At 36.9% G+C, this 27,293-nt stretch overlaps 1 pseudogene; it reads left to right on the top strand.

Moving 5' to 3' along the window:
* Window positions 1-27,003, top strand: part of LOC132321606 (brefeldin A-inhibited guanine nucleotide-exchange protein 2-like) — a 36,855-nt pseudogene extending 9,852 nt beyond the window's left edge.
* Window positions 27,004-27,293: the final 290 nt, after the last annotated feature.

The following is a 27,293-nucleotide window of genomic DNA, read 5'->3' as shown; positions in this document are numbered from 1 at the left end:
CTAGTCTGTCTGCTCTTATGTCCGTTTTTCCAGAGAGATCTGGAGCGTATCTTCTCAACAAGGCATAATAGTCCCAGTGGGCTAACATAGCTGATGTTAGAAGTTGGTGAACCTTCTAGTAATCTAATCTGATGGTGGTATAGACCAATTGGCCCTTTCACAGAAATGAAGCTGTAGAATATCATGATAACTGTTTTGTTTGGAGGTGGAATATCTCCTTTAGTGGAAAACTAGTTGTGATAAAACACTTTAACAGCTCAGGAGAGAACAGAAATGGAAGTTCTGTTAAACTTTCTTTGATTTGAAATGTCAAAGAAATGATAAGAACTAGAAGTTCCTTATGATGTCTTATAATCAGCTAATGTGTTTCATAACAAACCCACTGATTATTATGGAAGATCTGCATGAAGTTTATTGCTGCCTACTTACTCAGATTTCATTTTTACTGTGTTATGGACTTTTTCAGGCTCTCCTCACTGCAGTAACATGTCCGTATATAGAAATTCATGAAGGAACAATTCTTCAGACTGTTAGAACCTGTTACAACATCCATCTGGCCAGTAAAAATCTTATTAATCAGACAACTGCCAAAGCTACCCTCACGCAGATGTTAAATGTCATTTTTACACGGATGGAAAATCGAGCTGTATGTAACTATTACTTTTGCTCATCTCAAATGTTTAGGCTTGACAAATGAACAGAAAACTTTATTATTTTTATGGGCCTGTCATTGTAGTTGGATATCGATTTGTAATTTTTAAAAAAACTGTCAAATCCTGCAGTGTAGCATACTGACTGATTAAAAATAAAATATGAAGCTTATTGCTCATAACAAGGTTTCACATTGTAGTTTCTGCCAAATGGCTTTGTATAAACAAATGATGGGATGCTTTTAAAATAAGCTCGAAGCGCATCTTTTTAATTTGACTGGCCAAGTGATTATATTTTCACTGTTTCTTTCTTGTTAACATGTGAATTCACAAAGGAACATCAGTCATCATAGAAATCTGTTTTCGCTTATCATGTTTTGTGCCTTAGATTAACTTTTTCATATTGGTTTTTTAAGATACAAGAATCCAGAGAAGTAGAAAAACCAAATCAGTAAAAATCCCAATCTCCTGCAATTCAAGTGGTGACCAGGTCTCCAAAAATGGGTCAGCTGAAGCACAGCTATCAGGAAGGCAAAGCCAGTGCTCCTGTAAGTGTGGAGTTAACGAACGGTGAGCCTGAGAGGGCAGAAAATGGACACGTGAAGTTGGAGCAGGATCTGACTCTTTCAGCATCAGGTGAACAAGAATAGGTTGTGTCTATTGCTTTCAGTTACAAAGTTTCTGTTGGAAAATTCTCTTTTAGGCTGTTTTGGGGAGAAGTGACTGGGGTTATTGGCTCAAATCACGCTTGCATTTTCTCAGTAGTTATTCAGAGTATACAGGCCATCCTTGGCTTCTGTCTGCACCGTTATAACCGTTGAAGAAAGGCTCATGTTTTCCCTAGAATTCTAGTAAAACTATATATAAAGTTTATGTATATAGAATTATAATGGAATTTGACTTGATTAGGTTGGTAAAGGGGAAGAAAAGGAAGAGAATAATCATGGTACGTGGGGAGTGACAGAATCACTTTGAGGTAATTGAATTCCTGTGGTAAAAATAATGTGTATTATGAAGACCTTATCATAAGCATATACTGTATCTAAATTAGGAACGTAGGAGATTCCAAAACTAAAAGTTTTTAACAGTTGATAAGTACAAATGACAAAATCACTGCATTAAAAATACCAATGCTTTGATTTAAACAATGGAAATAACATCAGTGAGTATTTTTGCATGACTTCTTGGAAATGGCTTTAGAGGAGACCTACTGAAGAAAATCTGTCATTTTTAACCCTTCTGCCTCGGTCATGTTTCTCCTTTTAATCATCTTCCTAAACAAAAGTACTAAAATCAAAATTATCTCTTTGTGTGTTTCATTAGAGGAAACAACTGATGGAGGAAAGGAAATGGTTAAAGGCATCTTGGAAGATGTGGTCAAGTCAGCTGTGAAAGGTAGCAGAATCTTCTAAAGTAAAACAGATGCATGTGTATTGCCAAACTTTTCCATGCTTTTATAATCACAGGAGTGAGTTATTTTTAGTTACTAAGTATCTGTCCAGAACACCTACTAAGGCAGTAAGAACAGGTTTTTATTGTCTCACAATATTATTCTTTTGCTGGTAGCTGAGAAACTTTCTAGTTTACCAGTGCTGCTTCTGTCCCACTTGACTGTAGAGCTTCACAAAGTCATGGGATAAAAAAGCTCAATGGGTGACTTTAATCGGTTTTCCTTTTTCCCCTTTAGTGGCTGAAGAAAAGCAGATAACAGAAACAGTTAAGGCTCTACCTGCATTAGAGACTGCAGATATTGCTCTTTCTGGCTCTAGTAACGAAAATGTACAAACAAATGGGATACCAGACGATGGGCAATCTGTTTCCTCCACTGATAATCTGGTAAATAACTTCACTGGATGCTAATGTATATTTAGGAAAGGAGAAATGTTTTTACTGTGCCAACTAATACAGTGGGATTTTGGGGAAGGAAGGGACAGAAGCTTTAATGTATGTGTCCTGCTCAGGTTTGAAAACAAAGCAGCAACTGCAATTTAAGTAGATATTGAAAACAACTGTTCTAAAATTTATTATGATAGTTGTATTTTAATACAGGGTAGGGGAGGAAGGGAGGAGTCAGTCAACATGTGTGAAAAGATCCAGATCACTTGTAGTCCTGTTCAGGTTTAGTTTGAACTTTGCCAAATGTACTGTTCTTTTAATCTGTAGCTAATTCTCAGAGGAGCTGTGGAATCTTCCTAATTACTCTGTTCCTTTGTCTCACTAAGGATCTAATGTTGCCTTTCTTGCTCTCAAGGAAACAGATGTATCTGGACATCAAGCTGCTGCCAAATTTTCCCATGTTCTACAAAAGGGTGCTTTCCTTGTGTTCAGGTCATTGTGCAAGCTGTCCATGAAACCACTTGGTGATGGACCACCAGATCCCAAGTAATGAGATTGTATTTATTACACTGTCTTCTTCAGGTAGCTTTTGGAGACAGTTAAGTAGCTGCTGTAGAGTAAAGCAGGTATTCAAAATTCACCTGTCAGGCCCTTGTTTCATTAGCTTGATGAATCTAGGGTTAAAACTTACTTCAAATTATCAAAACTGTAATACTTGAGGGGTTTGGGGTTTTTTTTCTGTAATGGGCTTATTAATCTTATTGGTTGAAGTGGCCTTGACTATAGTATTTGTGAAGCTTTAGATGGGGGAGTGGCAAAATGCTTCTTAGTAGCACCGAGTTGCATTTAATATCCTAATCGAAGATGTTAATACTCCTGGAAAATATCCAAGTTAAGATGGTAGATGTTGTCCAAAATCACTTCCAGGCTGATTTCTACCCCTTCTGCTCCCCGTGTCAAAATGAATTGGAATAGCAGTCATTTCTTCCTGACATGGAAAAAATGCTATAGTGCTCATGTTGAATAGAAGTATGTATTCAGAAATACAATAAAAATATAAATAATGTTGAATTTTTTTCTAGATCCCATGAATTGCGTTCTAAGATAGTGTCTCTCCAGCTTCTTCTCTCAGTACTGCAGAATGCTGGGCCAGTTTTCAGGACACATGAAATGTTCATCAACGCAATCAAGCAATATCTTTGTGTAGCATTATCTAAAAATGGAGTATCTTCTGTTCCTGATGTATTTGAGCTCTCGCTTGCCATCTTTCTCACTCTGCTTTCGAATTTTAAGACCCATTTAAAGATGCAGATTGAGGTGAGAGACTTTTTATCTATCATTTGGATGATGCTGTACTTATCAAATAAAAATACTGCAATGATAAAAAGACAGCTGGAACTTAATGTCTTAGTTTTGTTTGCTTACTAAACTAGTATATTTCTACTGTGTTCAAATGCTAATATGCATGAGATTATATTCTTCAAGAGAAATTATTGAATAGAAATTAATTTGTACGTTTGATATGGTTCTAGTAAGTTTCAGATCATCAGGTCCTTTACCTCATTTATTTTACAGGTGTTCTTCAAAGAGATCTTCCTGAATATTCTAGAGACTTCTTCAAGCTCCTTTGAACACAAATGGATGGTGATTCAGACTTTAACAAGAATTTGTGCAGGTATTTCCATTATTGTGAAAAGCAGTCACTTCCTCTGGCAGCAGATGAAAATGATTCTGAAGACAAATGCCACGTACAATGTTTAAGTGTGAAAAATTGAATTTGATCCCATAGTGCTTAGGTTAAATGTCTGGACTCATCCCCATTGCCTCCTTCAACTGGCTGATTCTTTTTAAAAATGCTGTTGCACTGAATCCTAATACTTGCACTTTCTTTTATTTTCAAGATGCCCAGTGTGTAGTGGATATTTATGTTAACTATGACTGTGATTTAAACGCTGCTAATATATTTGAACGCCTTGTAAATGATTTGTCCAAAATCGCACAGGGAGGAAGTGGGCATGAGTTGGGAATGACGCCTTTACAGGTAAGAAAAACAGCCTTGAAGATAAGGTACTATTTTTTCATAAATGGTGCTGTCTCTGCATAGTTATTGATAATTCATATTGTTTGTAACCTACTGATGTTACTTACTTTTTATTAGTTAGCTCATTTGCAGTTGGATGCTGAAGCAGTACGATTAATTTACTTTGTGATTTTGCCGCATTTTTGCGTTGTGACACGAGGCTTGCTCTGGGCTCTTCTGTTGGGCTGCCATGGAAGAGAGAATCAAATGAGCTTTCCTCTGCCTTACTCAAGTGGCTTTCCTTCTGGGACTTATGAACCAGCAGTACCTTTGTCTTGTGTTTGCTTTGCAAATTTTTTATGCCCTATCTCCACCACAAGTATTTTATTTTTAAAATTGTACTTTCCCAGTCCTTAGAGGGAGAGTAAAGTATAGACTGCTTTCAGTAAGAGCATGTATTTCTGACATTTGGCCTTGCCTATAGCACTGTTTTTCTAGCCCAGCCTAATGGCTTTCAGGGCTGAAGTGAACTTGGTGCCAGTGTTGGTGTCAGAGCTGAGTGCACCTCACACCTTCGATTAGAATTGTATCAATGCTTGCTTGATTGTTGGTTTTTTGTTTTCTTTTTTTCCCCTGTGGTCCTTTGACCAGAAAATGGAAGTGAAAACCAGGAGACCTTTGTTTCAGACTTTGAATAGAACTGTTTACTGTACACCTGAGGTAGCGAGACACTTGTCTTGCTTGTGGAGAGATCTGACACTGTAGAGGCTTACTGGATGGTCATAATCATTCATACAACAAAGCTGCATTTAGGATTTGGTGTATATTGCCCCTTGGTTGTACTCATCAGTTGTCAATAGACAATCTGCTTAAAGCAGCTGGAATGTCTTCTGTTGTCTGTCTGGTTATGGTTGCCCTTGGCCTGGATGTATCCAACCTAAGTAGTCAAGGGGCAGAAACTTTGTATAACCAATAGACTTCCCCAAACTGACGAACTTTAAGATTTGAATGGTGTGATGTAATGCCTTCCTTCTAAAAACTTGTAGATATACATATATTGGTTTGTGGTTTTGGTGTTTGTTTCTGGTTGGTTTTGTGTTTGGTGTTTTTTTTTTTTTTTAGGAACTAAGCCTGAGGAAAAAAGGACTTGAATGTTTGGTTTCTATTTTAAAATGTATGGTAGAATGGAGCAAAGACCTTTATGTGAACCCCAATCATCAGGCTAGCTTGGGTAAGGTTGTTTCCTTATGGAGAGACTAATTCGTTTAATAAGTTTGTCCTTGTATTTATTCAGTGTTTAGAAGCTATTTGGAAGTGTTGATGCTAGGTTTTTACATAACAATTTTTTTAATACAAATGACGTATTTACAAACAATTGTTAATGTTGTTGCAGGAACCTACTCTCCAGGTGTCTGGTTCAAATAACCAGGTTCTCTTTTAAGAGCTTTAGCCGGGACATTGTCTACAGTATAAAAGCTGGCTTGTATAGAACAAGACGTGGCAAATCTTGCAGTTACTAAGTTGAAGTGCAATAATTTCTCCATAGCTTCTGCTGCTCTTCTGTCTTTTGAATGATTATTTTAGAATTGCATCGATACAGCATCTTCATGTAGTGGAGACTGTCAAAAAGTATACATGGTAAAACATGAATATTGACTCATAAATTTCTACTAAAATTTTACAACTAAAAGCTTTTGACTGAACAGGATAACTTTAAGTCCTGCCTTCTTTATAAATAGGTTCATATAAACCATCTGAACAGGAAATGGCTGAAGGTAAATGCCTTGAGAGTGGAGGGAGACGGAGTAGTGTCAGTTCCTTGGACTCCACTGTGTCATCAGGAGTTGGAAGTGTTGGTACCCAGACTGCTGTCCCAGATGATCCTGAGCAATCTGAAGTCATGAAGCAACAAAAGGAAATGATTGAACATGGGATAGAACTGTAAGTCCAGTATGACAGGAAAATTTCACTAGTAAAAAAAACTATGAGTACAACCATATTGTTAGTTATGGTCTTACACAGTCAAACCTGCAGGGACACTTACAAATTGATCTTAATGCTGAAGACTCTTGCCTGCTGTTCTCAAGAGCTAATGCTGGAGGCTGTAGTAGTTAAAAGGAATTCAGTAAAATCTTGGATGGAGAGGAGGGTGGTTTCACAGCTTTCCTTTGTGTTGGTTCAACTGCACAAGAGAGGAAAGTGTGTGTACACCTAGAGAGAAATTGATTTGAGCAGGCAGGCTTAGTGTTGTCTTACAGCTCTTAAACCATTTGTTGTCTTTTGTTGAAATAGAGTTTTTGGAGAATTAAATCATTGTCCATTTACTACTTTTTCATTAATTTGAAGATCGTTATGTCTGTAAATGCTATAAAAAGGTCTTTAACAGCAAAATTTTTAACGTTTCATGGAAACTCTCTAATTTTTAATATTTCAAAAGGGTCAGTTTTTAAGTGAGTTTTTCCAGCAATAACTTTTAAGCTTATCAGCAACTGAATGTACCTTTTGAGATGTAGCCTATGGTGTGATATAGTTAAAACATTTTTTGCATGTTCTTTGACTCTACTCTTTTCTAGTTGGAAAAAAGACATAGAGCTACAGCACAGAATCTTTGGTTTAGAAGGGCTCTGTAAAACTGAAATTCTATAGGCTATGATATTTTCCAATTGTATGTCTCAGTTTCCCCATGTTTTTGTCTGAGTAGGTTTAATAAAAAACCAAAGAGAGGAATACAGTATCTACAGGAGCAGGGAATGCTTGGCACTACAGCAGAGGACATTGCACAATTTTTGCACCAAGAAGAGCGCCTCTGTTCTGTAAGACTACATGTATTATAAGATAATTAATACTCTTGCCTCTATCATCTTCTCCCCTGTCTTCTGATGTCTGTGTGCACGCTCTCTTTAATTCATATTTCATTAATAGATAACTGAAAGTGCAAGGGTTCTAATGAAGGTACTTAATACCAATGCTACTTTTCATTTACTTGCTGTCCCAGGCTTTTTAGTAAAGTAGCTGTGTTTACAATAAAGTGCTGAAGGGATTTTCCCGTAAGTGGGAACATGCGTTTTATTTGCATTAACAGTATCTTGCCAGCAAAGGAATATCATGTTACTGCAGTGGCAAAGCATTCTCCACTACATGTGAAATTGGGCACAATTCAGCTTTCTTTGGCTCTACAGTAATGCAGATCTCGCTTTGGGGAGTGAGGGAAGCAAGAATATGCAGACTAAAGGCATTTTCTAATGAGACTGGTTTCTTATCCTTCTAATGGTTGCTCTGCCTGCTCAGTGAAGTATATCAGTCTTACAAAAGTGACAGCTGTGCAATTCTTGTACTATAAACTGTCTTGCAAATCTGGCAGTTGGATTACACAGTAATAACTGTCTCTTGTGTTTTTAGACTCAAGTAGGGGAATTTCTTGGGGAAAGCAACAAGTTTAACAAGGAAGTGATGTATGCCTATGTAGACCAGCTTGATTTCTGTGGAAAAGACTTTGTCTCTGCTCTACGTATATTCCTGGAAGGTTTTCGTCTGCCAGGTGAAGCCCAGAAGATTGATAGATTAATGGAGAAGTTTGCTGCTAGATATATTGAATGCAACCAACGGTAATTCAAAACCTTGTATTGGATAAGTGCTTGAAGAATGGCAGTGTAGTTTGTGGCCCTTAGGGACAAGGTGCAACTCACACTCATATCAGGTCAGGAACTTCTACAGGCTTGTGTGAGAAGCAGATCTCGTTGCTAATATTGGTGCTGAACCTCTTCAGCAGCTAGGCAAAATGGAAACTTTGGATGAAAAGTATACTGATGCTGACATTTCATTAAATCCCAAATACTTGCTAGAAGGAATTATTGGAAGAGGGAAGCCCCTAATGTATGTTAAATTGTCTCTGTATTAGCTGTTCTGTTTTTAAACAAATGTAGATCAGTCAAGTGTAAACAACAGTAATAAGCAGTAGCAATTGCTAAAATTAAACATACATGGCATAAATAGCTAATAAGATGTTACATGTGTTTTTGCTTGCCCATTAGATGTTGAACAAAACATGTATATGTTAGTTGACATCAAGCAGGCAGTGTTGCTATTGTTTCTAATGCAATTAACTAGCAGTGAAGTTTAGCTAGGTGTTAAGGCTTAATTCATTCCCATTCCTTAGTCCTGTTGGTGCATCACTGGGTTGGTTTTGTATAATTCTTCATGAAACCCTGGGAGTAAAAAATAAGGTGTTCTTTAGCTTTTGTAGGATTACCCAAAGAAGGATAACGTATAATTTTTTGGGAATGTACTTGAAAGTTCCGGTCATTGCTAGTTTTCAACATTGAGAAGAAGATGCTTTTATACTCTTTCCCTTTTTCTTTGCATTTTAAAACACTTGGGGCTTCATGCGCTTCTAAATAATTTCAGGCTCTGTTAGCTCTTTAGTTGAATGCATAGCCCTTCTGGGTATTTTTCTTGCATGTAGAAATAGAGCTAACGGATTGAGGAATTAGGGCTCTAAAAGCCTGTTTTGTTTTTTTTTCCTCCCTTAGGCAAACACTATTTGCTAGTGCTGACACCGCCTATGTTTTGGCGTACTCTTATTATAATGCTGACTACAGACTTGCACAGTCCACAGGTATAAATTAAAAACCCAAACTTGTAGAAGTTCAAAGTTCCCTGGAACTTGCATTCAAAATCTGATACCCAACTTCCATTCTTTTTTACAGGTAAAGAATAAAATGACAAAGGAGCAATACATTAAAATGAATCGAGGAATCAATGACAGTAAAGACCTGCCAGTAGAGTATTTATCCACAATCTATGAAGAAATAGAAGGAAAGAAAATTGCAATGAAGGAGACAAAAGAATATGCAATTGCAACCAAGTGTAGTAAACCAAGTAAGAAGGAACTAGAAACTGGAAAGACCACAGTGCTCTTGAACTATTGCAGTAACTTTCAGGATGGAATAGTGGAGTTCAGATCCCTTTTTGAAAACATCTTTGTGCAATTCATGAATTACATTTAGAATCGCTAATATAGATATTTGGAATGAAACTGGCTCAGTTATTACTTAATACTGATACTTCTGTGATGGAAACATAGCTGTGTAAGTGCATCTGGCACCATTGCAGAGCAGCACTGGAAACTAGATTTTGGATTTTTTGAAACAGAAGTGTGGGGGGAAAATAGTAGAATAACTGAAGGTGGCACTTACTTTTCAAGTTAAATTCTTGGGTTTATGTGCTAAACAACAGGTGGGTTTTTGTTTTGGGTTGGTTTATGTTTTGTCACCCTATCAAGTAGCATGCCATAGTTCAGAGGCTGGTAAATGCCACAGTCCTTGTGATAATGTTTGAAAAAGAGAGAGATCAGAGAGTTTGTCATGATCTATAGTCACCTATCCTCATTTAGACCAAATGAGGACTTCTGTGTGTAGTGCACACTAGAAACCAGTATCCCCAGCTGTACTCTGCTTTTACTCAGAATAGCTGGTATTAATTTGAATTAAATTAGTGAATTCTCAATCTTCAGCACAGTGGGGGTGTTTTCAGCGTTTTCCGTGCTATTTGCAAGTTTCCTAGATCAAAATAGGAACAAAATTGATTTGCCTGAAAATTGAAGTTGCAACCTTTAGTATAAGGATAAAGAAACAGTAAGTTATTAATTTATCAAGTTGGTGAGGGCTAGTTTTGTTTTGAGGATGTCAGCCTGAGAACATGAAGGATTTTCCATCCATTTTTACAGGCAAAGTGACTTAATAGAGTATGCTGCTTTGACTTCCAGTGAATAGGTCATAACATGTGGCATAAGTAAAGGGCTAAATTAGTTATTTTGTATAGAATAAAGTCTTAAGTTGGGGTGTGGGTCTTAGTGCTGGAGTTCCTTGCTTGCAACCTATGATAGCCTCCTGAATTCTAATGTTCTGGAAGATTTTTATCTTTAGATTTCATTTGCAGTACCTTTATTTAATATTTTGTGATGCTCAACGCGAAGATGTGGAATATGTTCCTATAAAAAAGAAAACAATGCAACTGTGTGGTGTTCCCCTTAGGTGTAGCTAATGAGAAGCAGCGGAGGTTGTTGTACAACTTGGAGATGGAACAAATGGCTAAAACAGCTAAAGCCCTCATGGAGGCCGTAAGCCACGCAAAGGCTCCTTTTACTAGTGCCACTCACCTGGATCATGTCAGACCCATGTTCAAAGTAAGTGTGAAGTTCTCTTTGTCTCCTCATTGTTAAAAGTTTTAAGCATGGAAAAAGGGAAAATTACTCTGAAGAGTTAGGTAATGCAACAGGTGGACTCTTTGGATATATTTGGTTTCAGTTACCTAGTGTTTTGGGCTAAAATCGTAACAGACTTCTGAACTTAGTTTCTTCCTTTCTTTAGCTTGTATGGACTCCATTGCTGGCAGCTTACAGTGTTGGCTTGCAGAACGGTGATGACACAGAAGTTGCATCCCTTTGTTTGGAAGGAATACGATGTGCAATTAGAATAGCCTGTATCTTTGGAATGCAGGTTTGTATAAGACGTAGCATGGGGCTTGCTAAGGGCAGTGTAGGCTCTGGGAGGGAGGTGAAGAATTACAGACTACTTAGAAAATGAAGCATCTCATCTACTTTCTTGAAATGGTAAAATAAAATATTGCCATCTTGTCTTTAGTTCAGTTTAACATCTTGATATTGTCAAGCTTTTCTTCAATTCTGGTTTCCTTTTATTGCTGAGTCTTCTAATAAGAGTGTTTCCTAACATGCCTCCTACTCTCCTTCAGCTGGAAAGTGCTCTAATAGTGCCAACTATACATGGAAGGAAAATAGTGTAGGCATGCTGGGCAAGTAGCTTTCTCTAGCTCTTCAGGGACTTCATTACGATGCTTGTTTCTCTGTCTTGTAGCTTGAACGAGATGCTTATGTACAGGCCCTTGCTCGTTTTTCCTTGTTGACTGCCAGTTCCAGTATTACAGAAATGAAACAGAAGAACATAGATACCATTAAGACACTTATTACAGTTGCTCACACAGATGGCAACTATCTTGGGAACTCTTGGCATGAGGTAAAAACTTGATTCGTTTAAATAGTGCAACTGCATTATCCTCTGAAAACTTGCAGGATTTTGTTCTTCTGCTACTTTCAGTCTTTAGTAACTGCATTTAGCTTCTAGCATGTGTCAGAACCCTGTTTAAAATGTGGATGCAAGTGGAGATTTTTATGTCTGTGTGTATGTATGTATGTATATATATAAAATAATGCACTGCATTTTTTGGCAGACCCTATAGACACTGTGTAACCAGTATTGTAATTTTTGTAGGTGCTTTTGATACGGAATTAAAAACATATTGAAATCTCATTTGACTTCAGAGAATTCTGCACAGAAACTGTTGCGTTCTTGTTCATGTAAACAAAAATATTCTAGCTCACAGGGCCAGACTTGTCTGTGCAGTGTTTGGCAACATTTATACCACGATCACATGAAAAATTAGGGCTAAAATAAGTTGGTGGGCGATAGTTAAGCGTAGGCTGTCAGGATCATGGGTATTTTCTGAAAGCATATTTTCCAGGAGTTCTTTAATCAGATCTAAATCTGTGGTGTTGCTAAAAGGGGCATTCCTGCTGCATTATGCTCTCTGGCAATAGTCTTTGGGTACATGATAATATGTGCCAAAAGGTACTCTAACTGACAAATTACTTGGACCTGGCTTACAGCATACCCTCACAAATGCTTGTGCCAGTCCAAGGGACGTTGCAGTGGGGGAGTAAGAAAGAAGAGATAGTCAATTTTGTGCTGATGGCAAGGCACAATTTTGGCATTTTCACTGTCTATGTTGGAACATTGTTACTCAAAGTGGTAGCTGCAATATTCCAGTCTTTTCATCTCTCTGGGACAATGAACTCTCTAAAAGATCTGCTCCAGTTGTTTGTAGTTTTGAAGGTTGATGCTGTGAGAAGTAATAAAAAGGTTCCCTCTAGTAGTTAGAGATCCAAGTTAGATTTTTGGGTACTGTTTATTTTTTCTCATGTTAGAATGATTCGTGGCAGCTGGTGATCTTGAATGAATCACTGAACTGTATTTCCAGTTGTATTAGTAATGTTTCAGCTACATCAAAACTGTTATTGTTGTCAAAGTTGTTTTAAAGGTTAGAGAACGTGGGAAGGTTATAAATATTAAATATATTTATATGTTAAGAATAAAAATGTAATGGTATCCAGTAACACAATGTTTAAACATCTTTTGGTTTTAGATCTTGAAATGTATTAGCCAGCTGGAACTAGCACAACTTATAGGAACTGGGGTGAAAACTCGGTATTTATCTGGCTCTGGGCGTGAAAGGGAAGGAAGCATTAAAGGCTATGCATCTGGAGGGGAGGAGTTTATGGGCCTGGGATTAGGTAAGATTAATAATCTTGGACTTCAGAGGTGCACATGTAAGTGAAGTATGATGGCTAAGAAAGCACAATGTTATAAATTATTAAAATATATTTACTTGATTCCAGGGGAAGCTGTATTGGATTAATGAAACTAAAAAAAATTGAATTGTATATTTCAAGATGTATTAGTAATTAACAAATATGTTCTAACTTACTAATTGGGTTAAGCTATTTAACAAAACTCCTCCAGATTTATTTGCTGGAACGTGTTGTTGTCAAAACTGTTTTACCGTACTTACTAAGTCATGGTTTTGTTACCAGTATTATTAGTTCTTTCTTTTTACACTTTGTTTTTAATAGTAAAAACATAAACATATATTAGTTCCTAAAGATAAATGGCTTCAATGATTGATAATTGGTTTTCCAATGGAATTTCTTATCTCTGCATGTTGGGCTTGCCGTTCCAGTTCCTATTGTTCCTGCATTATGTGCAAAAAAACCAAACCTTAGATTTTAAGCTGTAAATTAGAGGGACAAGACAAGTTGCCTTAATCTTTGGAAAACCATCAAGGAAACCTTCTAATTTGAACATGCTCTGGAGTTCATGCTATACATAATGATCATGTTGAATATAACTGAACTGTGCCCGGCATTAACTGTTTGTATCTGACTTAGAGTTAATATTTTAAAAAAATATTTTATCATTTCCAATTTTTATTAACAGCATTAAATCATCTTAACTTAATAAACATGATGGTCAAAACACAATGCCCTAAGGAAAAAAAAAAACATACTTGTTACTGGATGTTTAATTTTGTACCAGTCTGGCAAAGGCACCATCTGCTCCATGTAAATTACAAGCTAATTGGAAGCAGTAGTCACTTTTCTTTGCCTACTTGTATAAAGTTAAGGTTAATATAAAGCCACGATTTCATGATGCTAAATACTGGTTTTAAATGGCTTTTATTGCAGGTAACCTTGTTGGAAGCGGAGCTGATAAACGCCATATGGCAAGCATTCAAGAGTCTGTGGGAGAGACCAGTTCGCAGAGTGTAGTGGTAGCAGTAGACAGGTACTGAGAATATAATCTCTTTCTAGGGAAAATGTGACTTGAAGTTACTGACCATCCTCACTTTATTTGCAGACTCTGACAGGGACTTTTGTTCTTGAAGCCTATTTCTCTTGTGAGAAAGATGCTGATACTTAGATGCTTTCTCTGGACCCAATAAGTTTATCTCTTTAGGCATGTAATATTCACAAAAGAAAGACTGTCATTAAATAGCAGTATGACTAATGTAGTGTATTGTGAGAAGGGACACTGTGTGTATGCATGTGTTTTTCTGCCTTTTCTTTGGAGTAAGCCAGTGAAGACCAGAATTAGGTTGGTGTTACAGTATTTAGCTATTTTTGTTTTACAAATCTGTCTGATAATTGTCTTTTACTTATGTGTGTGTATTCCGTGTATTTGGGTCTCCTTTTTTTTCTCTTTTTTCTTTTGATTTAGCCTGAACAGGACAGGTATCCAAAATGAATAAATGCCCTTATTCTGTTAAATGATGCGATTTTCTTTTGGTCTTGTAAACTTCAGTATTTCAGCATTTCTTTAGTTGCTGTTCTTCAGCTCTTTATTCATTAGTCACTACATTCTTGTCCAAATCATTATCTTTCTCATCTGTCCTTCTAAAGTGTTGTCTAAAGAGATGCTTCTATCATAAACCATGTGTTGGAAGGGGAGTTCTTTATAATTATTGAAACTATTGGGCAAGTCTGTAGAATCATACATTCAGACTTGTATTTATTGTAACATAAATGTGTCTATTAACACGTCAAAGTCTAAAAGCTTTGGGAACATTCTCCACTTACCAGTGTTCTGTATGAACCACCATCTGGTGGTCTGAAGTCCTCTCAAAACTCTGAAAAACTGAAGGGGCAGAAGGGACAATGGTGCATCCATAGTCCTTCTGCTGTTTTGATGGCCACGACTTACAGTGTTCTTGAACTGTGTAAAGATCAAGCAGGTGGCTGGCATCCAGTAAAGTCCTGCAGCAAAGCTTTCTTAATGTCTCTTTATTCTCCCTGTGAAATTTAACACACTGTCACCCAAATGAGTGTTCCAGCACTACTTGCTCTGGATAACAACGTGAGCCTGTGCCTGTTTCCTGCAGTAGGGAAGGAGCATAGTAGACTGTGACTTGTAGCAGGGAAGAGAATGCTTAGACTGGGAGAAGCACATGAACTGCTGCCAAGGAGTAAGAATGAAACAGTTGCAGAGTTCATGGTGTGGGGACTGTAAAGTACCTCCAGGACATGTGTTGACATTTGCCTACAGCATGAAGATGTGATTGACTCTTGTGGATGCGCAGCTAAAACTGCAACTTACTTCTTTGTTCTGTAGGATATTTACAGGATCAACTAGGCTGGATGGAAATGCAATAGGTATGTACGCTGACCATTTGGTGGGTTACAGGAACTCTTGCAACGTAACATCCTGAACTTACAGTAGCGTGTTTTAATGTTCAGTTGACTTTGTCCGATGGCTGTGTGCTGTTTCCATGGATGAGCTGGCTTCCCCACACCATCCACGCATGTTCAGCCTGCAGAAGATAGTGGAGATATCGTATTACAACATGAATCGCATTAGGCTGCAGTGGTCAAGGATTTGGCACGTGATTGGAGATCACTTCAATAAGGTATTTTGTAAAATCAAGTTACAGAACATGCATGAATAGCAGGTGACTAAAGGAAAAACCTATTTAAAAATCTAAAGTATATAAATAGAAATGGAAATGTTTATGGGAATGATCTTTAATAACTTCATTATATAATTTTGTATTTGAAATTTTTCTTCATGCCATTGTCTTATCTTTCTGATCAAATGCTAAGTTAGTTTTCCTCTAAAATATATACAGATGGTCCTGGAACAACAAAGTTATTTTCCTTATGAGACTGGACCATGTTTGGGTGGGGGTCTTTTAACCTAAGATTTTTATTATTTTTTTTATAGTGTCTAGCTGGCTATTATAGTTCTGCACTTGTTGCATACAAAATCCATGGGTTTGTTTGGTTGGATCAAATGACTGAGAAAGCCCTCTCTGCAAGTAACCCCCTATCTTCTAAATACCTGAAAACTAGAACATGCTAGCGATTTTTAAGGGACTGACATGAAACTTGAACCATGAATTTGTTACCAGCTAACGTATTACTTATATGAGTAAGGGTTTGAAAATATGCTTTTCTTCTAGGTTGGATGTAACCCTAATGAAGATGTTGCCATCTTTGCAGTAGACTCATTAAGGCAGCTGTCAATGAAATTTCTTGAAAAGGGAGAGTTAGCCAACTTTCGTTTCCAGAAAGACTTCCTAAGGCCTTTTGAGCATATTATGAAGAAAAACAGGTGTGATGCACTGAAATTTCTGTTAGCTTGCTTTAGTCCTACTTAAAGATGTTACTTGGTGTGGGTTAGATTGTCATGTACATGGAAGTGGCACAGTTACTTTATGCCAGTGTAAAATTGTGCCACTGGTGATTTTTTTTTTTTTTTTTAAGATCTCCAACTATTCGGGACATGGTAATACGCTGTATTGCTCAGATGGTGAACTCTCAGGCTGGTAATATTCGTTCAGGCTGGAAGAATATCTTTGCAGTCTTTCATCAAGCAGCGTCAGAGCATGATGGGAATATTGTGGAGCTGGCCTTTCAAACTACAGCACACACAGTTAGTAAGTAATGCTCAACAGATGTGAGTACCCAAATTATCTTAGCTGCTGTGATTGTCTTGAAAAGGCCCATCTGAATAAGACTTTTGTATTTCCAGGTAAATAAACACAAGATCTTGCAGCCAGACTGTTTAAACTCTGCAGCTAGGTCTTACCGTTAAGTCTCCTGATTGCTATGGACAGGAAAAACTAGATATAGATATCCTGCTGTAGAAATCCTCAAGTTTGGAATAGATTCAATAAGTTTGTACGTTGCTCCATCTGTCACAATAAGTTGTTTTGGATTAAGGAACACATTTTACAAACTTCCATGCTGATTCAGTATCGTATAGTGAGGATCATAAGGCTTGTGATACTGATATGTGACTGCTTGTAGAGTTTAGTTCATACAGCCTGCCTGCTCTAAAAGTATATTTGAACAACATACTGCTGGCACTTTCAAAGGAAGACAACCAACTCAAATAGTCTTGAAATGGACCTTCAATATTCTTAAATGTCCTGAAACTGCACTCTTTCCATTAAGTAGCATGGGGGAAGCAAAACTATGGACAGTTTTAACAAATGCAAATAGTAACAAAACTTTTTTTGCTAACTTGAATGGCATAGGTCTTGGGAGTTGTAGTTTGTTCAAAAGCTTGTACGTGTTGGATTTGTTTTGTATTTAGTCTGTCCCTTCAGTCTGAAATCTAACTGCTTTTTCCTCTCTTGCTACAGAATATGTATAATTACAGGCTTAAGATAATTTAGGTAAATTTAGGTAACTTCATATGCAGCAGGGAAGGTAACACTAAGCTCTACTTCTGTTATTTCTCAAAATATTTTAAGAGCTTTGGCTTGCATATGCTGTGGGAGAAAACGGAACCATATAAGAAGCCATGAAATAATCCTAGGTTATAAAATTGGTAATTATCCAACCTGAGAAAATGTGATGCTGACAAATTTGGGTGATGGGGTGGGATGGGGAAGAATGCAAGGGAAGATGGAGAACCAGAAGATCTGGTCCTTTCATGTTTTTCCATTTGGTAGTGGTATACCATGGCTGACATTGTAGATCAATGCTAGTTTATCTATGGATTTCAATATCAGTAAATTTTAAGAGGTGTATTTGTTTGCTCTTCACAGCAAATATTTTCCAGCAGCATTTTCCAGCAGCAATTGACTCATTTCAGGATGCAGTAAAATGTCTTTCTGAGTTTGCCTGTAATGTTGCATTTCCGGACACCAGCATGGAAGCTATTAGACTTATTCGGTATTGTGCAAAATATGTTTCAGAGAGACCACAGGTATTTTCTTTTAATTTTTACCCTTGTGTATTCTTCTACTATCTTCTACTGTTAAACTGAGACTAATCTTGTAACTAAGAAAGAGCTTTCAGACTCAAACTTCAGTCTCCCAGCAGCAAGTGTTTGTATGAAAAGCTTATTCAGAATTAGGAGTCCTTTTGGTATTATGTAAGCAGTAAACTAGGACTAATTAAAAAATTTTAAGTCTCATCAGTCCAAATTGGAAATAATGGCATGAAATAGCCCGTCTCTTTTTATAGTGTTAGGATGACCTGGAAAACAATACTTCTGTCACCCTAATTATATCTAGTTAAATTGGTTACAAACATGCGTATTTCTTTACATCAGTCTATTGTGTGAATACTTAATGTAATAATCACTTTGGTGAAAAGAGCCTGGAGTTAGATTGCAGCTGCATGTTACCACTGCAAGATGTGCACGCTGTATCCAGTACACCGGGAAAGTGTAGAACTGGTTTATACCCAACTTAGATTTCCTTATTACCTATATTTATATAATTGTTGCCTGTCACTGTTAAACTTGCTTCCTAAAGTCCAAACCTCTGCAACTTGTAAAGCTGTTAGCAGGACTTAAGTAAAACGGATTTAAGTATTTATTTTCCATATTTTTTTCCAGTCTTTTCACAAACAGATGTCTCAGGTTTATAATTATATTTTACAGGATTTGAGTGTTATGGTAGAAACTAAGCTAACTTTTCAAGTCTGCCTGTGCCACTAGTAGTATCTAAATCTGTCAGAATTAAAGATTTTTGAGATATTCTTTTTTTTTAATGTTTTTTCTTCCTGCCCATCTCCAAGGTATTAAGAGAATACACGAGTGATGACATGAATGTTGCTCCTGGGGACAGAGTATGGGTCAGAGGATGGTTTCCCATTTTATTTGAACTTTCTTGTATCATCAATCGTTGCAAATTAGATGTTCGAACGAGGTAACAAATCTTTTCTTTATTCAGTTAGTGAAGAGATCACAGATATGCATTTTAACATCTCTTCCTTTATTTGTTTGGGCTTGTTTATAGAGGCTTAACAGTGATGTTTGAAATAATGAAGAGTTACGGCCATACCTTTGAAAAGCACTGGTGGCAAGATCTGTTCAGAATTGTGTTTCGAATTTTTGATAATATGAAACTCCCTGAACAACAAACAGAGGTAAAAACAAAAATCAAGCAAACATTAGAGTTATTTTTTAAGAACTTAAACAATCAAGGCAGCAGTTTGTATTGTTTGTCTTGTCAGTGTATTTCCACCCCATACTGCCCCAAATATAAGGGTACGTTGTTGTATTCTGTGGTATGTATGAAATCTGTCATAGTATCCAGTGACCTATCTGTCTGTTCCGTCTGAATATTTTCAAGGAGAATATTCACACTTCATTGTGAAAATGTATAGTTTTCTGAACAGTATTCATGTGGCCAACTAAATGCTTCTGACATCTGCAGTAGTGAGGCTTTTTAGTTTTATCTAAATTCTATTCCTCTCAGAGGCCACGTCCTTTGTTGACTAGCCATGCATAAGCCAAATGCTATCATCATAGAACCCCCCACATAAAACCAAAGACTTTTCATTTTTTTCTCATAGAAATCCGAATGGATGACCACTACATGCAACCATGCACTTTATGCAATCTGTGATGTATTTACGCAATTTTATGAAGCTTTAAATGAGATCCTTCTTCCTGACATACTTGCACAGTTACACTGGTGTGTAAAACAAGGTAGCTTATTTACTTGTATCTTTTGATTAATGTATTTTTTAAATGCTCATTACTTAAGAAGGAAAGCTAACTGAGTTTTGGAAGAATAAAAAGTACCATTAGGACAGTATGTTATGTAATAGATGGATGCAGTATCTTAAATATTCGAGCATCATTCTATTTTATCAGTTAGGCAGCTCTTCTGTTAATGTGTTTATAATGTGTTTATTGTGCTATTGTGACAGAGCAAAAGCTTTTAAAGAGTTGTGTTAATCTTCTGCCAACAACCTTTCTCCATTTGGCTGCATGGATAAAATACCTCATTTATTTACACACAGACACAAATATAAAAAAAAATCATATACACACACACACACACATATATATATCTCTCTGCATTCTGATTTTTGTCTCTCTCCCTGCTCCCCACCCCCCCCAGTACTTTCAGATACAACTTTCTAAAGAATGTGTTCTCAGGCATAAGAGTTGGAGACCAAAAGAAATCGTGCATATTGTTAGCATGGAATGTGGGGGGACTGCCTTGCAAGAACTAAGTTTCTAACTGGTGCTTTTCCTTCCTTTGTTTCACTGTATGCTTCCTTTCTGCTTCTCTCCTGTCCTTTGTCTTCCCTGTTTCGATTTCAATCTCGTTAAGTCTATTTTTAAACACTTTTTTGTTCAGCAGGTTCCTAAGCTTGATATTGTAATATACTTTAAGTAGGCTTTGAGCTAAGATACCATGCATTTCACAATATTGGTAAAAACGTTCAATGGAGCAGTAATACAGAATGCTTAATTTTTCATTGATATTGTACAAGTTGATAAATATGAAACGTTTCTTTCATAGATAATGAGCAGCTGGCTCGATCAGGTACAAACTGCTTAGAAAACCTGGTAATACTAAACGGACAGAAATTCAGCCCTGAAGTCTGGGGCCAGACATGCAATTGCATGCTAGAAATCTTCAAAACTACTATTCCTCATGTGTAAGTTCATAAATTTAATTCTCATAGTAACACCTGATACCAGAGCAACAATATTTACCATTTGTTTGTTTACTTTGTGAAGCTTGCTGACATGGAGGCCTGCAGGAATGGAGGAAGATTCAGCTGAAAAACACTTGGTAAGAGTTAATTCAGTGCAGCAAACTAACTTGAAGGGTTGTGTGTTAGGTCAGCTTTCGGAATATTTTATTGTAGTAAGTACACTCGACCAACAAATAGTGGAATTGACATTAGCTTGTATTTGGTGTCATTGTAAAATAAGATATAAAGAATGGACGCGGGATACCTTTGAATCTAAGATTAGTGAAGTCATCTGAAAACTGATAGCTGGTTGGTAGTTAGTATTTTGGATTACTAGAATTGTTCTGCCTTCTTTTCTAGGATTTAGACCTAGATCACCAGTCTTTAAGCAGCATGGATAAAAATGCTTCAGAAAGAGGACAAAGTCAGTTTTCAAATCCAACAGATGAGAGCTGGAAAGGTGTTCCTTATACAAGTAAGGAAAACATGCAAGTTTATTAAATGAACTTTTACAGCCTCTCTTAGTCCACTTCTGCAGTCCTGCAGAGAAAGTTTTTTCGGCACTTAAACTTGGAGTACATCTTTACAACCTGTCTTTATGCCATGCAGAGAAATTTTCTCTTTATAAGATAATTCACAGCATCACTAAATATCAAAATGCTAGTGGTCATGTAGTGTTTTGCTAGCCTGTTGTAAATGAATTGTCCTAAGTTGTTTCTGAAACTTGTGTTACTCCATCTCATCAGACCAGAAACTATTTGCTGGGCTCCTTATAAAATGTGTGGTACAGCTGGAATTGATACAGACCATTGATAATATAGTGTTCTATCCAGCAACAAGCAAGAAGGAAGATGCTGAGCACATGGCTGCAGCTCAGGTACCATCAGACTTATTTATAACCTTGTTGTGGCAGTAAAGTATAAAGACTAGTGAATGCTCTCACATGCATTTACAAAATAGAGTGTATATAGTCTCTTCCTTTTTCTAACTCTCAGCACTACCCTGAATGTGTGTGTTATTACTCTTAAGCTGTGATTATTTTTTTTAATTCTTTCATTATTTTTATTATCAATATAATATATTATCATTGGTTTTATAATGAATACATACTCATCAAGAATGTTTTTTCTTTGTTTGTTTCGGGGAGAGCATTCTGTCCTGTTTAGCCTGAGTGTCTTCATTTAGCCACAGTTGAGGCTTTGCTCAGCCTCTGGTGTTTACACAGGAGGAGATGCAGAAGTTGAACTTTAGCAAGGTTAATGGTCAAGATTTAACTCATTACCCGCCTCAGAGAGGTCCTTGTCCCTGAAAATCCTGATTCTAGGGAATAGTGCAAGATAGCTCTTGCTTAGCTATGTTAATAAAGCCGTAGGCTAGAAGTTTGGGCTGGTGTATTCAGGTAGTGTTTGGGGGATGGTGTAGTTAAATTCGTAGTGAAATTAGCTAAAAATATGGACCAATTTTAATGAAACTTGACATTAGCCGAAAATGAGGAGTTTCTACACTATGCAACATTTAAACTTGCAGTATTTTTGTGGTTCATTTTGATGTTTTTCCAGAATTCAGCAGACCTATTCAGCTCCTAGGAGAGAGGAAATGTTCTATATTGTATTGCTATGACTTTTTTTATGCATTGATAAGGGAGGTTCTTCCCTTGTTCTTGATTATTTTTTTTTCTTATCGATAACTAGGAGAGATCATAACTTCTCTCTTTTAAATTATCCTACTGAAAAGACTGCAACTCTGATATTTGACAGGACCATTCTACTGTGTTGTACTGCACTAATATTTCACTTGCACCTAGAAATGGAATCTAGAGTTAGTGGTATATGGTCTGTGAAGTTTCAAAGTTTCTTAAGCATATCTAAAAAGAGTATGTTACCGACACTCTCCCTCTCTCTCCTCCTTTAGCGAGATGCATTGGATGCAGATATCCACATTGACACAGAAGACCAAGGAATGTATAAATATATGTCTTCACATCACCTCTTTAAGTTACTAGATTGTCTGCAAGAGTCTCATTCATTTTCAAAAGCCTTTAATTCAAATTATGAACAGCGAACTGTGTTATGGAGAGCAGGTGAGGCTTTTATTTTTAGTTTGGTAAAAATAGTGAGCTCTGTTTATAGCTTTAGCTATTGAGATACAAAAGTATACCATTGCAATAATCTCTACAGTTAATCTGACAGTGTTGCATGCTTTTATTACTTGTCTCCTTCCTGATGACTTGAATAATTCTCTTTGCTAAAATATCTGCTTTTTTGATTAAAGTAGAGCTACACAGTTGGTACTACTGTAGTTAAATATCTTTATGAATAGATTAGGTCTCAATCAAAATCAAGGAGGAGGAAATACTATCTGGACAAGAAATCATTGCTGTTCACTAGTGGAGGTATTGTTGATAAACTTTACCTCTTGGCTAGTAACCTCAAACGTGAATGTTCCCTTTCTCCCTATGTGTAACTTATTTCTAGGGTTCAAGGGTAAATCAAAACCCAATCTCTTAAAACAAGAGACCAGTAGCTTGGCTTGTTGCTTGAGAATACTCTTTCGAATGTATGTGGATGAAAACCGCCGAGACTCCTGGGATGCTATACAACAACGCCTGCTTAGGTAAGAGTATCAGCTTGGTTCTGGTATGTTCTGTTTTCAGACAGTATGGTACATCCCTGGATACAAATGTTCTGTTTTAAGTTGCTGAGCAAAGCACGCAAATTATATGAAGATACACATATATATACATACCACTCTTTATTAAAAGTTAATTTAGCAACAAGGAAGCATGTTAAAAGTTAATTTAGCAACAAGGAAGCAATCTACTTGGAATAAATGAAGCACCTTCTTGCCTGACATAATCTTTTCTTTACAAAAGTGGTGGCGCATGAATACTTTTCATATCTGAGTACATAATGATATTCAGAGGTACAATAGGATCTAAACAAAGCGCAGTATAAGCTGCTGTATACCTGGAACTTAAATAAACAGAGATAATCATGCTAAATAAATACAAAAAGGTATTGTGTTCCCCTTATTTGAAAAGTGAGTTGTTGGTACATAAAAGTTCAGAGTATTGATCTCTAATTAAATGTAAATAACTCTTAAACTTGCTGTTGGCACTAATGCAGTGGATTTCAGTAGCATTCTGATTTATCAGCATCTATAGACATACTAATCTTTTTAGTGTATAAGAGAGGAGGTTCTATTCCTTCTTTAATTAAAATAGCGTCCCCAAAAGAGCCCTAGTAAGTAGTACAGTTTGTACCATGTGTTGACAGTGTACAGCAAGGACCAAAAATTTATTAATACAATTGTAATCCCTCTTCAATCCGTGGTGCTGAGCTCTGCAGATCTTTATTAAAGCTGTCTAGATTTGGAGGGAGAACTCTTTCATGTTGCTGTTGCCTAAACTGTCCCAATATAAGGATCAGGAAATTATGTTTGCAGGTTGAAGGTGACAACACTTGAATTACAGAATGCTTATGAGGAAAATTAGACTCTTCCCCTTCTGACTCCATGGTTCTTTGTTGACAACATGAAAACTATTTCAGTTCAGTTATCTGTAATAACTACTACTGTAACAGAAAAATCATTGAGACCAATTTGTGTAATTAAAGTTGTTGCATGTGATTGAAAACTTTCCCGTGGAAATGCATCTTACTTGAAAACAAAATACACTATGAGAGGACAAATAGTGCATGTTATAAAAATATTTTGTGGGTTTTCTTTATGATTTGTCTGAACTGTGTCATCTCTTTAGTGTATGCAGTGAAGCCCTGGCATATTTTATTACTGTGAACTCAGAAAGCCACAGAGAAGCTTGGACTAATCTCCTGCTCTTGCTTTTAACAAAAACACTAAAAATCAGTGATGAAAAGGTAAGAATAGGCTGGAAGTTATGTCCCTTTGCTTTCAGGTATTTTTTCATTTCTGCTTCTGTTGGATTCAGTCTTTATTATCATCCGTATTGCAAGGTGGCTCACTTACTCACATAGCACGTACTCTGCTTGAAATACAGTAATCATTACAGCTCCATTTTTTGCAAGTATTCCACACTGTAAAAAATCAGACTGCATCCATGAAATTCACAGTTCTATAGAAATACTGATAGAATTGCTGCAGAGCTTTCATATAAAAGCACAATGAGTGTGCAATAAAGCATGGGCTTGTACTGTATTATAGCTGCACAAGAATGGTAGAGGTAAATTTCACCACTGTAAAACTGGAATTCTGGTTCCTTGAGAGTGGCAAAAAATAATTCTCAGGATCTCGGCCCTTTAGAGGAAAAGGTGAATGCAAATATTCACTACATCAGAACATGCAGAGAAACTTCTGGAATTTGCTTACTTTTTTTTAAGCTTTCCAGTACTGTTGAGCTTCATCTTGTTTAGGACTGTATTATTTTTTTTTCCTGGTATATGTTTGGTTTTTTTCTGTATTGCAAAGTGTGTAATTTCACTTCACTCTTGTGTAGTTTGGGATGTTTTATTGCAATTTACCAACATTTTAAGAAATTGGTAGTAGTGGTGGCTTGGCTTCTCCATGTAGCAGCAATTCAGTGATGTCCCTGGGGTTATGGTGTTGTGAGAATAGTCTTAACTCTTTGTAGATAAAATGGTGACTTGGCCATTCCTTAGTACACAATCCCAATATCTTTTTATAATAAAAAAGTTCTGTGGTGAAAGTGTTCCCTCTAATACTGAGCATTATTAGGAAAGGAAGAGAGAGCAAAACATGTTTCTTGTTGTGTAAATTCGTGTCAGATTTGCATCTTGAATACTGTTTGCAGTTCTGATCCCCCATATCGAAAGGGGTGTAATGGAGCTGCAAAAGGGTTGAGAGAGTGTAACAGGGATAAGGGATATAGACTGGCTCCCATACATGGAACTGTATGTAGGTTAGACTTTTACTCAGTTATCTTTTATCCAGAAAAGAAATAAAAAGGAGGGGTGCATAAAGTCATTATTAGCATGAACATAGGGAAAGGACTGATAATTCTTATACTGGAAGAGATGGTGAATGAGAGTTTTGGAGATGGCAAGTCACTGGAGGGGAAGAAAACCCCAACAGACATATAATGGAGGTACTTCTTCACACACTGGTTCAGCTGTGGAAGGCTTTGTTATGTATTGTGGATGATATTTTAAAGAGACTGGAGAAGCAACTGGACAAATTCACATTAGAGGCGGGTGTTTCTACAGGTAGCCCCAATACCCACCTCTAGCCTGAGAAATCCCTGAGCCACAAAATAGTCTGACTCTATTTTAGAGAAGTAATGCCAAATGCATGCTCTGTGTACGGTTTCCTGAGAGCATCTGCTAAGGCTGCTGTGGAAAACAGACACTGGGCTTGATGGCCCTTTGGCCATCCAAGGGGGCCTTTGATCAGGTGAGACCTTGTGTTTTAACAAGTTGGTGTACTCATGAATGTGAAAAACTCTGCACTTTCCTGTAGTAATAGAGAATAACATTCTCTTTTTGTATCTTTGATAGTTTAGGGCACATGCTTCAACATATTATCCATATTTGTGTGAAATAATGCAATTTGACCTGATTCCTGAGCTTCGAGCTGTGCTACGGAAGTTCTTCCTGCGTATAGGTGTTGTGTTCAAAATCTGCCTAACAGAGGAGCAGATACGGACAACTGGGATGAACTTGCCTTCGTGGTAGCCCTAAGTAGGGTTGGTTACTCCTGCTTGTACATAAAGCTATGTTCCAGAGATGGATTAAATTGGATGGGAAAAAATGGGACCCTGGTGTATCAACACAGCAGCAAGTTACTCTTACCACAATGGCATTTGGGGAGGAGGAAAAAAAATCCTGTTCTGTCCATCCTACAAAACTATCAGCAGTTTTATTTAAATTATTGCTTACAGAGTTAATACAGTAGATGTAAAGTCTCTTTGTTTCAATGCTAGTCATCCTTATGATCAAGTCTCTCTTCTAGCCTTTGATCAATTGTTCAGTCTTGCATCCCAGCTAAATCTGATAAATCAGCTGGATTCCTCCATAGAAGTTATGCCCCTTGGGAATAATGAATATAGTTGTATAGCCTTGTGATGTTAGCACATGTGTTCATAATAAACTATACTGCAGTGGCTAATGACCACCTAAGATCATTCTGGGTTTTTCTTTGTGTGTACATGACTAAGCCAGGCAGCGTGTTATGGTTTTTGAAGTGGACAGCCTGCGGAATATTTGGGGAAAGGGTTTTCCTCCTGTTTAGCAAGTAAATTTTAAAGCCTTTTTTAATACCAGTGCTTCATCTTCTGAGACTTATTTTTGGTTTTATGGAAGGTTTTAGGTTTTACATCAGGAGCACGCAATAGCTGTTACTCTATTTAGCTTGTTAGTCTTGAGTTAAAGGCATTTAAAAAAAAAAAAGAAAGACTTTTAAACTTTCCATTTACTTTCATACATTGCCAGATCATGGACAGAGCATATAGAGTAATGTTAAAAGCAAGGTTCACAACAAATAAAACCACCTTTTTTTACCCTTGACTATAATGTATTTAGTAGTAATTGTGTCTGTTCAGCAAGAACTCTTGTCCTTAATATATACCAGGTTCTGTCTCTTTTTACTGCAGATCTGCAACTTCTGATTTGTCTTTGTGTGCAAATGATTTTTGTTCCCAACTATTAGTTCCTATTGTGATCTAAAAGAAAATTGAACTTAAGTTCATTCATGTCCTGTAACAGTTACCAATACA

Source organism: Gavia stellata, unplaced genomic scaffold, assembly GCF_030936135.1.
Source record: "Gavia stellata isolate bGavSte3 unplaced genomic scaffold, bGavSte3.hap2 HAP2_SCAFFOLD_52, whole genome shotgun sequence".
Classification (NCBI taxonomy): domain Eukaryota; kingdom Metazoa; phylum Chordata; class Aves; order Gaviiformes; family Gaviidae; genus Gavia; species Gavia stellata.
The sequence above is the reverse complement of the archived record's forward strand: the minus strand, read 5'-3'. Positions and strand labels throughout refer to the sequence as shown.